General features: G+C 40.4%; 1 pseudogene; it reads right to left on the bottom strand.

Moving 5' to 3' along the window:
- Window positions 1–6,407: 6,407 nt before the first annotated feature.
- LOC147963896 (protein FAR1-RELATED SEQUENCE 5-like) lies at window positions 6,408–7,231 on the bottom strand (annotated as a pseudogene).
- Window positions 7,232–13,790: the final 6,559 nt, after the last annotated feature.

The following is a 13,790-nucleotide window of genomic DNA, read 5'->3' as shown; positions in this document are numbered from 1 at the left end:
GCACGACGAACTTTGGCAACGGTGCATACTCAGGAGAACACTTCTTGATAATTAGTGAGAGATCATCTTATAATGCTACCGTCAAACAAAGCAAGATAAGATGCATAAAAAGATAAACATCACATGCAATCAATATAAGTGATATGATATGGCCATCATCATCTTGTGCTTGTGGTCTCCATCTTCGAAGCACCGTCATGATCACCATCGTCACCGGCGCGACACCTTGGTCTCCATCGTAGCATCGTTGTCGTCTCGCTAATCTTATGCTTCTACGACTATCGCTACCGCTTAGTGATAAAGTAAAGCATTACAGGGCGATTGCATTGCATACAATAAAGCGACAACCATTTGGCTCCTGCCAGTTGCTGATAACGCGGTTACAAAACATGATCATCTCATACAATAAAATTTAGCATCATGTCTTGACCATATCACATCACAACATGCCCTGCAAAAACAAGTTAGACGTCCTCTACTTTGTTGTTGCAAGTTTTACATGGCTGCTACGGGCTTAAGCAAGAACCAATCTTACCTACGCATCAAAACAACAACGATAGTTTGTCAAGTTGGTGTTGTTTTAACCTTCGCAAGGACCGGGCGTAGCCACACTCGGTTCAACTAAAGTTGGAGAAACTGTCACCCGCAAGCCACCTCTGTGCAAAGCACGTCGGGAGAACCGGTCTCGCGTAAGCGTACGCGTAATGTCGGTCCGGGCCGCTTCGTCCAACAATACCGCCGAACCAAAGTATGACATGCTGGTAAGCAGTATGACTTATATCGCCCACAACTCACTTGTGTTCTACTCGTGCATATAACATCAACATATGAAACCTAGGCTCGGATGCCACTGTTGGGTAACGTAGTAATTTCAAAAAAATTCCTACGCACACTCAAGATCATGGTGATGCATAGCAACGAGAGGGGAGAGTGTGATCTATGTACCCTTGTAGATCGACAACGGAAGCGTTTGTTGATGTAGTCGTACGTCTCCACGGCCCGACCGATCAAGCACCGAAACTACGGCACCTCCGAGTTCTAGCACACGTTCAGCTCGATGACGATCCCCGGGCTCCGATCCAGCAAAGCGTCGGGGAGGAGTTCCGTCAGCACGACAGCGTGGTGACGATCTTGATGTTCTACCGTCGCAGGGCTTCGCCTAAGCACCGCTACAATATGACCGAGGTGGAATATGGTGGAGGGGGGCACCGCACACGGCTAAGGAACGATCACGAAGATCAACTTTTGTCTATGGGGTGCCCCTTGCCTCAGTATATAAAGGATGGAGGAGGAGGAGGCCGGCCAAGGCAATTGGTGCGGCTAGGATGTGGAGTCCTACTAGGACTCCAAGTCCTAGTAGGAGTCCACCAAGAGGGGATGAAGGGAGAAGGAAGTGGAGGAGAAGGAAAGGTGGCCGGCCCCCTTTTCCCTAGTCCAATTCGGACCAGAGGGGAGGGGGGCGCAGCAGCCCCTTGGCCCTTTCTCCTCTTCCCACTAAAGCCCATCAAGGCCCATTGCTTCTCCAGTAACTACCCGGTACTCCGAAAAATACCCGAATCACTCGGAACCTTTCCGATGTCCGAATATAGTCGTCCAATATATCGATCTTTACGTCTCGACCATTTCGAGACTCCTCGTCATGTCCCCGATCTCATCCGGGACTCCGAACTCCTTCGGTACATCAAAACTCATAAACTCATAATATAACTGTCATCGAAACCTTAAGCGTGCGGACCCTACGGGTTCGAGAACAATGTAGACATGACCGAGACATGTCTCCGGTCAATAACCAATAGCGGAACCTGGATGCTCATATTGGCTCCTACATATTCTACGAAGATCTTTATCGGTCAGACCGCATAACAACATACGTTGTTCCCTTTGTCATCGGTATGTTACTTGCTCGAGATTCGATCGTCGGTATCTCAATACCTAGTTCAATATCGTTACCGGCAAGTCTCTTTACTCGTTCCGTAATACATCATCTCGCAACTATGTCATTAGCTGCAATGCTTGCAAGGCTTATGTGATGTGCATTATCGAGAGGGCCCAGAGATACCTCTCCGACAATCGGAGTGACAAATCCTAATCTCGAAATACGCCAACCCAACATGTACCTTTGGAGACACCTGTAGAGCACCTTTATAATCACCCATTTACGTTGTGACGTTTGGTAGCACACAAAGTGTTCCTCCGGTAAACGGGAGTTGCATAATCTCATAGTTGTAGGAACATGTATAAGTCATGAAGAAAGCAATAGCAACATACTAAACGATTGGGTGCTAAGCTAATGGAATGGGTCATGTCAATCAGATCATTCAACTAATGATGTGATCCCGTTAATCAAATAACAACTCTTTGTCCATGGTTAGGAAACATAACCATCTTTGATTAACGAGCTAGTCAAGTAGAGGCATACTAGTGACACTCTGTTTGTCTATGTATTCACACATGTATTATGTTTCCGGTTAATACAAATCTAGCATGAATAATAAACATTTATCATGAAATAAGGAAATAAATAATAACTTTATTATTGCCTCTAGGGCATATTTCCTTCAGTTTTTTGTGCAATCTAAAAAATGAAAATGAGTTTCTGCATCTGAATAGTCACACATTTTGATGTTGACCCTTTTTACATTACCCATGTGACAGTAGAAACTTAAGTATTTTCCTAAATTGTTGAGAACCACAAGCAATAGTTGCCCAATATTCACACATTTTTTACTTAGAACAATTTGATTAACTATAGTTTTTTTATAAATCCAACTGGAAACTTAAGCTGTAGATGTTATCCATGCATGTTGACCCCTTTTTAAATTACTCATCTAAACAAATTGACAGTAGTAAGCTGTATATATTACACATGCAGTTGCCTATAAAGTAAACATGAGTTGCCAATTTTTATGAACATGCGTGTGTTTTCCCACCTTTTTACCAGATAAGGCTTCAGCAGATGATCTGGAACACACAAGAGATAAGGAACAGATTCAACAAGAAAAATCACTTGGATCGAAAAGACATGGTCAGTAGGATCTTTTGTTTTTTACATCATTTTTTCTCTGCATGCGACCGCCCTTTTCTTTGACTTCCTCGAGCACACATTCATAGGATGTTGTTCTCACTTCATCTTCTTCCTTTTTTTTCACCCACATCATGCAGATAATGTTTCCAATTCTAGAGAACTTAGACAGTGCAAAACCAGTAACAGGGAACCACTACTGGTTATTTAATGTCAACATACGGGATCGGAGGTTCGTAGTCCTTGAATCATGGAGAACTCTAGCAAAGAGCAAAACCTTGGATGACAATGCTAGGCTGATCGCAGCAACAGTGCGTTCCTTATGGGATGAGCACTACCCTGATTCCCGTGTGAAGTTGGATGCCTTTAGCTTGAAAGAGATCAATGTCCCGAAACACGACAATGAGTAAGTGTTTTAGTCTGCATCCATGCCATCGTACATGTTCAAGAAACGCATTTGTCCCTCATATTTTTCTAGTTTTCTTTCTCAGTTCAATTTTTTTTCTTCATCATACTATGATTACAACTTGACTGCATCTTTTTTTTCGAATTGCAAGGTATGATTGCGGGATTTTTGCTACAACATTAGCAAATCTTTGGGAAGCTAGGGTCGTGCCAAACTTTGGTCCTAGCAATATCAGCAACATCAGAAGGATCTTGACAAGCGCGCTAGTAAATACTGATGATAACAAGGCACTATGGCGTGATATCCTCAAGCTCTCAACCTGAGAGGTGGCTAGCTTCAAGGTTTTTTTGCTTGAAACCATACATGCTTTTCTTACATTTTTTTGAATGCATGTTTAAATTTTCAATGTTTTTTTTATCACTTGTCCAGAATAGATAGAAATATCAGTACATATTAGTTGCTCAAGAATGTAGGAGCAGACATTTCCCCTACGCGTTTAGCATTTGATAAATATGTTCCATAGTAGCGCTTTTTAGAGGTTTTTAGTTGAAAGAAATTAACAACTAGTTAATGAATAACGATTACTAAAAGGGTGTAACCTTAAAAAGTAATTCTTATAGCAGAACAAATGGTTGCAAAATATGTTTCTAAAAGCATGAGGCAATTGTATTGCAGCGTTCAACCTTTCACACACCAGAAGCAACCATAGTTTTTGTAAACTCATAATTAAAACACAAAATAGCAGCAAAAATGTGTTGCATCAGCCATTGCGAACACAAGCCCTTTTCTTCAGCAGAATAGATCGCCTCCCTGACTTCACTGCCTTTTTATCCATCTCAAACCAACCGCCCTGGGCAACTTGCAGCATTGTGGTCAATTGGACTACAAAAGGAACATTTGTTTTTTCTTTTTGGATGCAACTCAAGTGCTGACTCAAGCCGTTTAGATTTCACACGCCCTTTAGTGGTTGACTTAGGTGGATCCCTAGGAACTCCTGCAATTGGTGCAGACCCGCTTGGCACTGGTGTAGGATCAACAGATGGAGTTGTACGACTATCAGGAGGTGGCATATGAGCACTAGTTGCTATTGGAGGGGCGCCATGCCCTGGATGAGCAGGCATTTTGGCCTTCTTTTTCTTGCACTTGTTGAAATGGTTAAGCTCTGTGCGCGCCGCTCTCATGTGTTTCTTCAGAATTGCGGTAGTAGCATCTGACCCACTAGCAACCCGAGCAAGACTAGAAAAATCCATTGACAAGTTTATATGCCGGAGTTGCTTTTTTGACGCCGGTGGCATCTCGTCAGGATCTGGCTCAACAGCAGATGCTGCTCCTGTAATTGCTTGTTGTGTCCACCTTCTAAGTATGTATCTCCCAGGTATTACATCAACCCCAAGATGTGTAAAAATTTTCAAAATGTGGCAACACAACATTCCATCATTACACATCTTGTAGCACTCACAATTGTATTCTTCAGCAGCAGCTTCCACTGTCACGAAATAGCTCCTATCACCATAACCAGCCACCCATCCTTCGTTGTTTTGATAAAGCTCATACACATGGTCATCATGGGGACGCACATTGTATCTCCCAATTAACTCAAACTCGGTACGAAATTTGTTTTAAATGTCTCTAGTGTAGGACTTATAAGCTTGCTTCTCAATTGGAAAATTGGACCACAACTCAACCTGTTGGTGGTCTGTCCTGTAGTCATCCCACCCTCTCGGACAAGCACATGCGTCTGAATCTTCTCATATTGTTTCACAAAGTTTAACACATAGTTGTGGGGGTTAACATAACGCTTCAGGACAGCATTGAATCCTTCACTACGTTGTGTTGATTGCAAGAAAGGGAAAAACCTATGTTTGAAGTAACATGGCACAAACATAGTTCGGTACTCATAGAGCTTATCAAAGTGAGTGCCAGCAACAACTGGCCACTTCAGCACAAAAGCAGCCCACTTACTCTCAAACTCTTCTGGAGTGAAGCTGAAGTCAATGCAATCATTGAAATCAGCTGACATTCATGGGTTTCTCCCCAACATGCCACCTAGTTTTTCTTGGGATTTTTTCATAATATGCCAATGACATCGACGGTGCACAGTAGTAGGGAAGATGTTTTCAATGGATTGCACCATCGCACCATCTTGGTCAGTGATTATATTATCAGGTGCTCGACCATGCATTGCTTCAAGGAATGTTCCAAATAGCCAATCAAAGCTAGTCTCCAACTCTTGCCTAACAAAGCCACAACCTAACATGAACGACTGGCCATGTCGATTGATCCCAATGAATGGAGCAAACGGCATGTTGTACATGTTAGTCATGTACGTTGTATCAAAACATATGCAATCATGATAAGCATCACTATATGCCTTCTGTGCTGGACCATCAACCTAGAAAATATTCTCAACCCTGTCCTCTGCATCATACTTAACCTTGTAGAAGAAATCAGGATCTGTCTTCTGCATCTTTTCAAAGTAGGCAATTGTCTCAATCAAATCACCCTCCTTCGTTGCATTTCTGTTCAAGTTTGACTTGAGGTTTGTGACGTGCTTGTTATTATAAGGAACAATCAGCTCTGTGCTATAGTATTCTGACATAATGTTCATCATTCGCCCTACGCACGAAAAAAACAAGGCAACTCAGATGACAACTATAAGCAAATAAACCATATATGAAAGCAACTATAGGCAACATAAGATTTTACAATTCAGGGGAACAATCAGATATGCAACATAGTACTCTTTCAACATAATGCGCATCATTCGTCTTGTGCGGAAAAAAAAGTAGGCATATCTTGACATGTTAAGCAATCAAGTCTTAGGTAGGAAGCAACTAACACCTAATTATTAAAGTATTTGTTTTAGTAATCAAAACAAGCAACAAAACACTAGTGGGGTAATATGAACTCAAACTAACACCTAATTCCTGGGTTTCGCAACAGGCAAGCAACTGTCACATACCTGAACTCAAGTTGCAGTTATGAAGGTTTGTCAGAAACAACCTCTCTTCTGGAGGAATGCCTTGGTGCGACCGCAAATATTTAGATAAAGATGGTTTGTCAACCAACGGATGGTTATGCTCAGAAATGTAGTAAGTCACCTCCCACCGACCATCAATGAATTTTACTATCATCTTGGCATTGCACCCTATTGGTATTATTTTCTCTCTTTTCCGTTTCTTGGTCTTCTTCTTTTGCTCAGCAGCATCATCAACAAATATGATAACATTGTCTTCTCCATCATCATCATCTGCACCTCCATGAGGATCTTCAACTCCACAAGGATCCGCAGTCTTACCACATTTGTCTTCATTTTTTGGTTTCCTGAACTTGTTGCAGACAAATTGATACTTCTCCATTTGACCAGTGATATCAGACCTCCTCGAAGTGTTCATTTTGATTGAAAAACCCTTTTGCAAAGCATAAGCATTGTAGTGCTCTCTGGCACCTTCCAAAGTGTCAAACCTCATGCCCAATGAAGGCTCTTTTGGCTGAGACCATGCTTCATCATCATTGTCAGCACCCTCTCCTGCACCTTCATGCCCAATAGCCCCCCCTGTTGCACCCAACGTATCTGTAGCATCAAGGGTGTGCTCCTCTATATGGACTGCTTCATCCTCAGCACCAACATTTTTCCGTGTGACCGAAGGATTAGGAGATTCAGCGACAAATTCCACAGTAGTTGCCCCACCCACACGTGTAGTAGGTTGCGTGTAGAACAATGGGTTACTAGTTTGCACCGACCCAACACTTGGTGGCAACTCGTCTTGATCATCATCTGGCAACTCATTAAGATCAATCATCTCCTCCCCTGTATAATATTGTTGGAATAAAGATAGAGAAGTACATGAGTTATTTTTTTTCTAACACGAGGTACCACGTTTTGCTTGTTGAATTACACAAGCATTCAAAAATGAACTAGTTAGTGGGTCAGAAGCAACTACTGAACACTTATACAACAACAATGTAGCAATCAGGAGCAACATTGGAATTTTTTTACTTATGTATCTACCCTTATTTGTTTTCCAGGAGGAGAGTAACCAGGAGCAACAATTGCATGACAAAGCTCATTTTTCTATATTTTTCGGTCCGAAGATAAAGCAGGATAGCATAAATCATGATGTTTCTCTATTTAGAAACCATTGGCTGGCCAATTTGTTGGAAATGAAGAAACCATACTGTACTAGTAGTTCCGAATGCTTGTTGAATTTTTTTAGTCCCATGAATGTTGTTCACTCTTTGTTCGTTTATCTACAATGAAGTGATGCTTTTTTGTAGTACCGAAAGTGGATGAAATACACATGTGGATCCTCCTTTGTCTGGCATATTTCATTTTTTCAGGGGGAAATTCGATCTAGATTTTTGTTTTGAAGGAGTCTAGCAAAAGTATCATGCATGAAGAACATATCAAAAAATCAAAACAACAAGCTCAAAAGGTACTATCTCATAATCTTTTTCTCCTACTAGTTGTGGCACATCTAATTTTTCCTGTTTTATCTTTTATTTCCGCACCAAGTTGCTTGCTATGACACATCTAATTGTCTAAATAAAAGCATGCAGACTTGGTTAAATTCAATCAAGTCCCTTTGCTTACTAGCACACCTACTATCGCCTACCCTCCATATGCAGAATTGCTTTTTCAGTTGTCCATGGACTGTATGCCCAATAAAGTCCGTGTTACTAGATATTTGCAGCGCAAGCGTGGACACTGATACGTCTCCAACGTATCTATAATTTTTGATTGCTCCATGCTATATTATCTACTGTTTCGTACTATATTGGGCTTTATTTTTCACTTTTATATTATTTTTGGGACTAACCTATTAACCGGAGGCCCAGCCCAGAATTGCTGTCTTTTTTGGCTATTTCAGTGTTTCGAAGAAACGGAATATCAAACGGAGTCCAAACGGAATGAAACCTTCGGAAACGTGATTTTCTCACCGAACGTGATCCAGGAGACTTGGACCCTACGCCAAGGCATCAGAGAGGCGGTCACGAGTGTGGGGAGCGCCCCCCTTAGGGCGCGCCCCCTGCCTTGTGGGCCCCTTGATGCTCCACCGACGTACTCCTTCCTCCTATATATACCTACATACCCCCAAACGAACAGATACGGAGCCAAAAACCTAATTCCACCGCCGCAACTTTCTGTATCCACGAGATCCCATCTTGGGGCCTGTTCCGGAGCTCCGCCGGAGAGGGCCGTCATCACGGAGGGCTTCTACATCATCATAGCCTCTCCGATGAAGTGTGAGTAGTTTACCTCAGACCTTCGGGTCCATAGTTAGTAGCTAGATGGCTTATTCTCTCTTTTTGGATCTCAATACAAAGTTCTCCCCCTCTCTGGTGGAGATCTATTCGATGTAATCTTCTTTTTGCGGTGTGTTTGTTGAGATCGATGAATTGTGGGTTTATGATCAAGTCTATCTATGAATAATATTTGAATCTTCTCTGAATTCTTTTATGTATGATTGGTTATCTTTGCAAGTCTCTTCGAATTATCCGTTTGGTTTGGCCAACTAGATTGGTAGTTCTTGCCATGGGAGAAGTGCTTAGCTTTGGGTTCGATCTTGCGGTGTCCTTTCCAAGTGACAGAAGGGGCAGCAAGGCACGTATTGTATCGTTGCCATCGAGGATAACAAGATGGGGTTTATTTCATATTTCATGCATTTATCTCTCTACATCATGTCATCTTGCTTAAGGCGTTACTCTGTTTTTAACTTAATACTCTAGATGCATGCTGGATAGCGGTCGATGAGTGGAGTAATAGTAGTAGATGCAGAATCGTTTCGGTCTACTTGTCACGGACGTGATGCCTATATACATGATCATGCCTAGATATTCTCATAACTATGCTCAATTCTGTCAATTGCTCAACAGTAATTTGTTCACCCACCGTAGAATACTTATGCTCTTGAGAGAAGCCACTAGTGAAACCTATGGCCCCCGAGTCTATTCTCATCATATCAATCTCCATCACTTTAATCTTGTTTTGCTTTTTTACTTTGCCTTTACTTTTTACTTTGCATATTTATACCAAAAATATTATATCTATCAGATCTCACTCTCGTAAGTGACCGTGAAGGGATTGACAACCCCTAATCGCGTTGGTTGCGAGTAGCTATCGTTTTGTGCAGGTACGAGGGAGTTGAGCGTGGCGTCCTACTGGATTGATACCTTGGTTCTCAAAAACTGAGGGAAATACTTACGCTACTTTGCTGCATCATCCCTTCCTCTTCGGGGAAAACCAACGCAAGCTCAAGAGGCAGCAAGAAGGATTTCTGGCGCTGTTGCCGTGGAGTCTACGCAAAAAGTCAACATACAAAGTACCCATCACAATCCCTATCTCTCGCATTACATTATTTGCCATTTGCCTATCGTTTTCCTCTCCCCCACTTCACCCTTGCCGTTTTATTCGCCCTCTCTCTCTCTCTATCTATCCTCCCTCTCCTTTCCGCTTGCCTTTCGTTTGCTTGTGTGCTAGTTTGTTTGCTTGTCGTCATGGCTAGTCTCATATCTTCTCCGTTGTCTCCCGAGAGTGAAGTTCTAAATTTTAAACAAAGGGAGGGAGAAAATCTAAAAGATGCTTGGTATAGAATTTGCAATGCTTAAAATAGATCTACCAGGAAGCAATCTACCTTAGTTCTTCTCTGCAATTTTTATGTAGGTGTTAATCCTTGGTATAGATATATCCTCAATACCATTACCGGAGGGAACTTCTTGGGTAGCCATACTTTCGATTCTTATAATGCTATGTTAAATTTATTTGGATCACCACCTCTTTTGGTTAATGGAACCATGTTAACTTTGGAGCATGTTATGCAAAGACTTGAAATTATTGAAAATAAAGTTGCTACTATTGAATCAATTGAAAATCTATATAAAAAGATCCACAATCAAATTACTCAATATGGATCTAAGGTAGGAATGACTTTGAAAAATATTAAGGAAAAGGAACCCATAGTTAATGAGAAGATGAACTTAGATTCTACTAGAATTGATAAACTTGAGGGTATCATTACAAACTTGGGAACCGCTTTTTCTTCCATAAAGAATACTCCAAGTCCTCCTACTAAAATTGCCAAGCTTATGTATGTTCCTAAAAATAAGGGTGAATCATCTAAGGAAACTGCGGATCTTAAATCTATAAGTATTCATCTCAATCTTTTTGATATCATTAAGGAACCAATTGCTACAAATGAATTTTTCGATCTTGTGCCTAAAAGTTTAATAATCACTAGAAAGAAAGAAATTCCTAAGGGAAACAGATGCCTCATCGAAGAATTGCCTACCAAAGATGGCAATACCTAGATCTATCCTCGCTTTTATGCCTAGCTAGGGGAGTTAAACGATAGCGCTTGTTCGGAGGCAACCCAATTTTATTTTTATTCCTTGCTTTTTGCCCCTGCTTAGTAATAAATAAATTATTTAGCCTCTGTTTTGGTTGTGTTTTTTTTGTTTAATTAGTGTTTGTGCCAAGTATAACCGTTGGGAAGACTTGGGGAAAGTCTTGTTGAACTTGCTGTAAAAAACAGAAACTTTAGCGCTCACGAGAACTTCTGTCATTTTTATTTGAAGAGTGATATTTAGTTAATTCTTTTTTAAGATGATTAATAGATAAATTCCTCACGTGCATCAATTTATTTTAGAATTTTTGGGGTTCCAGATCTTGCGCTAGCTACAGATTACTACAGACTGTTCTGTTTTTGACAGATTCTATTTTTCGTGTGTTGTTTGCTTATTTTGATGAATCTATGGTTAGTAAAATAGTTTATAATCCATAGAGAAGTTGGAATACATTAGGTTTGACACCAATATAAATAAAGAATGAGTTAATTACAGTACCTTGAAGTGGTCTTTTATTTTCTTTCGCTAACGGAGCTCACGAGTTTTCTACTTTAAGTTTTGTGTTGTGAAGTTTTCAAGTTTTGGGTGAATTCTTTTAATGGATTATGGAACAAAGAGTGGCAAGAGCCTAAGCTTGGGGATTCCCATGGCACCCCCAAGATAATCCAAGGACACCAAGAAGTCAAAGCTTGGGGATGCCCCGGAAGGTATCCCCTCTTTCGTCCACTTCCATCGGTAATTTACTTGGAGCTATATTTTTATTCACCAACATGATATGTGTGTTTGCTTGGAGCGTCTTGTATTATTTTTGTCTTTGTGTTTTAGTATGCCACAATCATCCTTGCTGTACACACTTTTTGAGCGAGCCATACATGAATTAAAATTTGATAGAATACTCTATGTGCTACACTTATATCTTTTGAGCTAAGTAGTTTTGCTCTATGCGCTTCACTTATATATTTTGAGCGCTATAATTTTGCTCTATGTGCTTCACTTAGATCTTTTAGAGCACGGTGGTGGATTTGTTTTAAAGAAACTATTGATCTCTCATGCTTCACTTAAATTATTTTGAGTCTTAATAGCATGGTAATTTGCTTAATAATAATATGCTTGGTATTCAAGATTTGTGAAACTTTCTTTTGAGTGCGTTGAATACTAAGAAAAGATTGAAGCATGATAATTGTTTTGAGATATGGAGGTGATAATATTAAAGTCATGCTAGTTGAGTAGTTGTGAATTTAAAGAATACTTGTGTTAAAGTTTGTGATTCCCGTAGCATGCACGTATGGTGAACCGTTATGTGATGAAGTCGGATCATGATTTATTTATTGATTGTCTTCCTTATGAGTGGCGGTCGGGGACGAGCGATGGTCTTTTCCTACCAATCTATCCCCCTAGGAGCATGTGCATAATACTTTGCTTTGATAACTTCCAGATTTTTGCAATAAGTATATGAGTTCTTTATGACTAATGTTGAGTCCATGGATTATACACACTCTCACCCTTCCACCTTTGCTAGTCTCTCTAATACCGCACACCTTTCGCCGGTATCATACACCTACCATATACCTTCCTCAAAACAGCCACCATACCTACCTATTATGGCATTTCCATAGCCATTCCGAGATATATTGCCATGCAACTTTCCACCATCTAGTTCATCATGACACATTCATCATTGTCATATTGCTTAGCATGATCATGTAGTTGACATAGTATTTGTGGCAAAACCACCGTTCATAATTTTTTTCATACTTGTCACTCTTGATTCATTGCATATCCCGGTACACCGCCGGAGGCATCCATATAGAGTCATACTTTGTTTTAGAATCGAGTTGTAATCATTGAGTTGTAAATAAATAAAAGTGTGATGATCATCATTTAATAGAGCATTGTCCCAAAACAAAGAGAGAAAGGCCAAAGAAAAAAAGAAGGCCAAAAAAGAGAAAATAAATAAAAAGGGGCAATGCTACTATCCTTTTACCACACTTGTGCTTCAAAGTAGAACCATGATCTTCATAGTAGAGAGTCTCTCATGTTATCACTTTCATATACTAGTGGGAATTTTACATTATAGAACTTGGCTTGTATATTCCAATGATGGGCTTCCTCAATTTTCCCTAGGTCTTCATGAGCAAGCAAGTTGGATGCACACCCACTTAGTTTTTTTTGAGCTTTCATATACTTATAGCTCTAGTGCATCCGTTGCATGGCAATCCCTACTCCCTCACATTGATATCTATTGATGGGCATCTCCATAGCCCGTTGATACGCCTAGTTGATGTGAGACTATCTTCCTCTCCTTTTTGTCTTCTCCACAACCACCATTCTATTCCACCTATAGTGCTATATTCATGGCTCACGCTCATGTATTGCGTGAAAATTGAAAAAGTTTTGATAAATTTAGAGTATGAAACAATTGCTTGGCTTGTCATCGGGGTTGTGCATGATTTAAATACTTTGTGTGGTGAAGATAGAGCATAGCCAGACTATATGATTTTGTAGGGATAACTTTCTTTGGCCATATTATTTTGAGAAGACATAATTGCTTTGTTAGTATGCTTGAAGTATTATTATTTTTATGTCAATATAAACTTTTGTCTTGAATCTTTCGAATCTCAATATTCATATCACAATTAAGAAGATTTGCATTGAAATTATGCCAAGTAGCACTCCGCATCAAAAATTCTCTTTTTATCATTTACCTACTCGAGGACGAGCAGGAATTAAGCCTGGGGATGCCTGATACGTTTCCAACGTATCTATAATTTTTGATTGCTCCATGCTATATTATCTACTGTTTTGGACTATATTGGGCTTTATTTTCCACTTTTATATTATTTTTGGGACTAACCTATTAACCGGAGGCCCAGCCTAGAATTGCTGTTTTTTTGCCTATTTCAGTGTTTCGAAGAAACGGAATATCAAACGGAGTCCAAACGGAATGAAACCTTCGGAAACGTGATTTTCTCACCGAACATGATCCAGAAGACTTGGACCCTATGCCAAGGCATCAGA

The sequence above is a fragment of the Triticum urartu genome, chromosome 6A (assembly GCF_056163025.1).
Source record: "Triticum urartu cultivar PI428250 chromosome 6A, HENAU_Tu73, whole genome shotgun sequence".
NCBI lineage: Eukaryota > Viridiplantae > Streptophyta > Magnoliopsida > Poales > Poaceae > Triticum > Triticum urartu.
The sequence above is the reverse complement of the archived record's forward strand: the minus strand, read 5'-3'. Positions and strand labels throughout refer to the sequence as shown.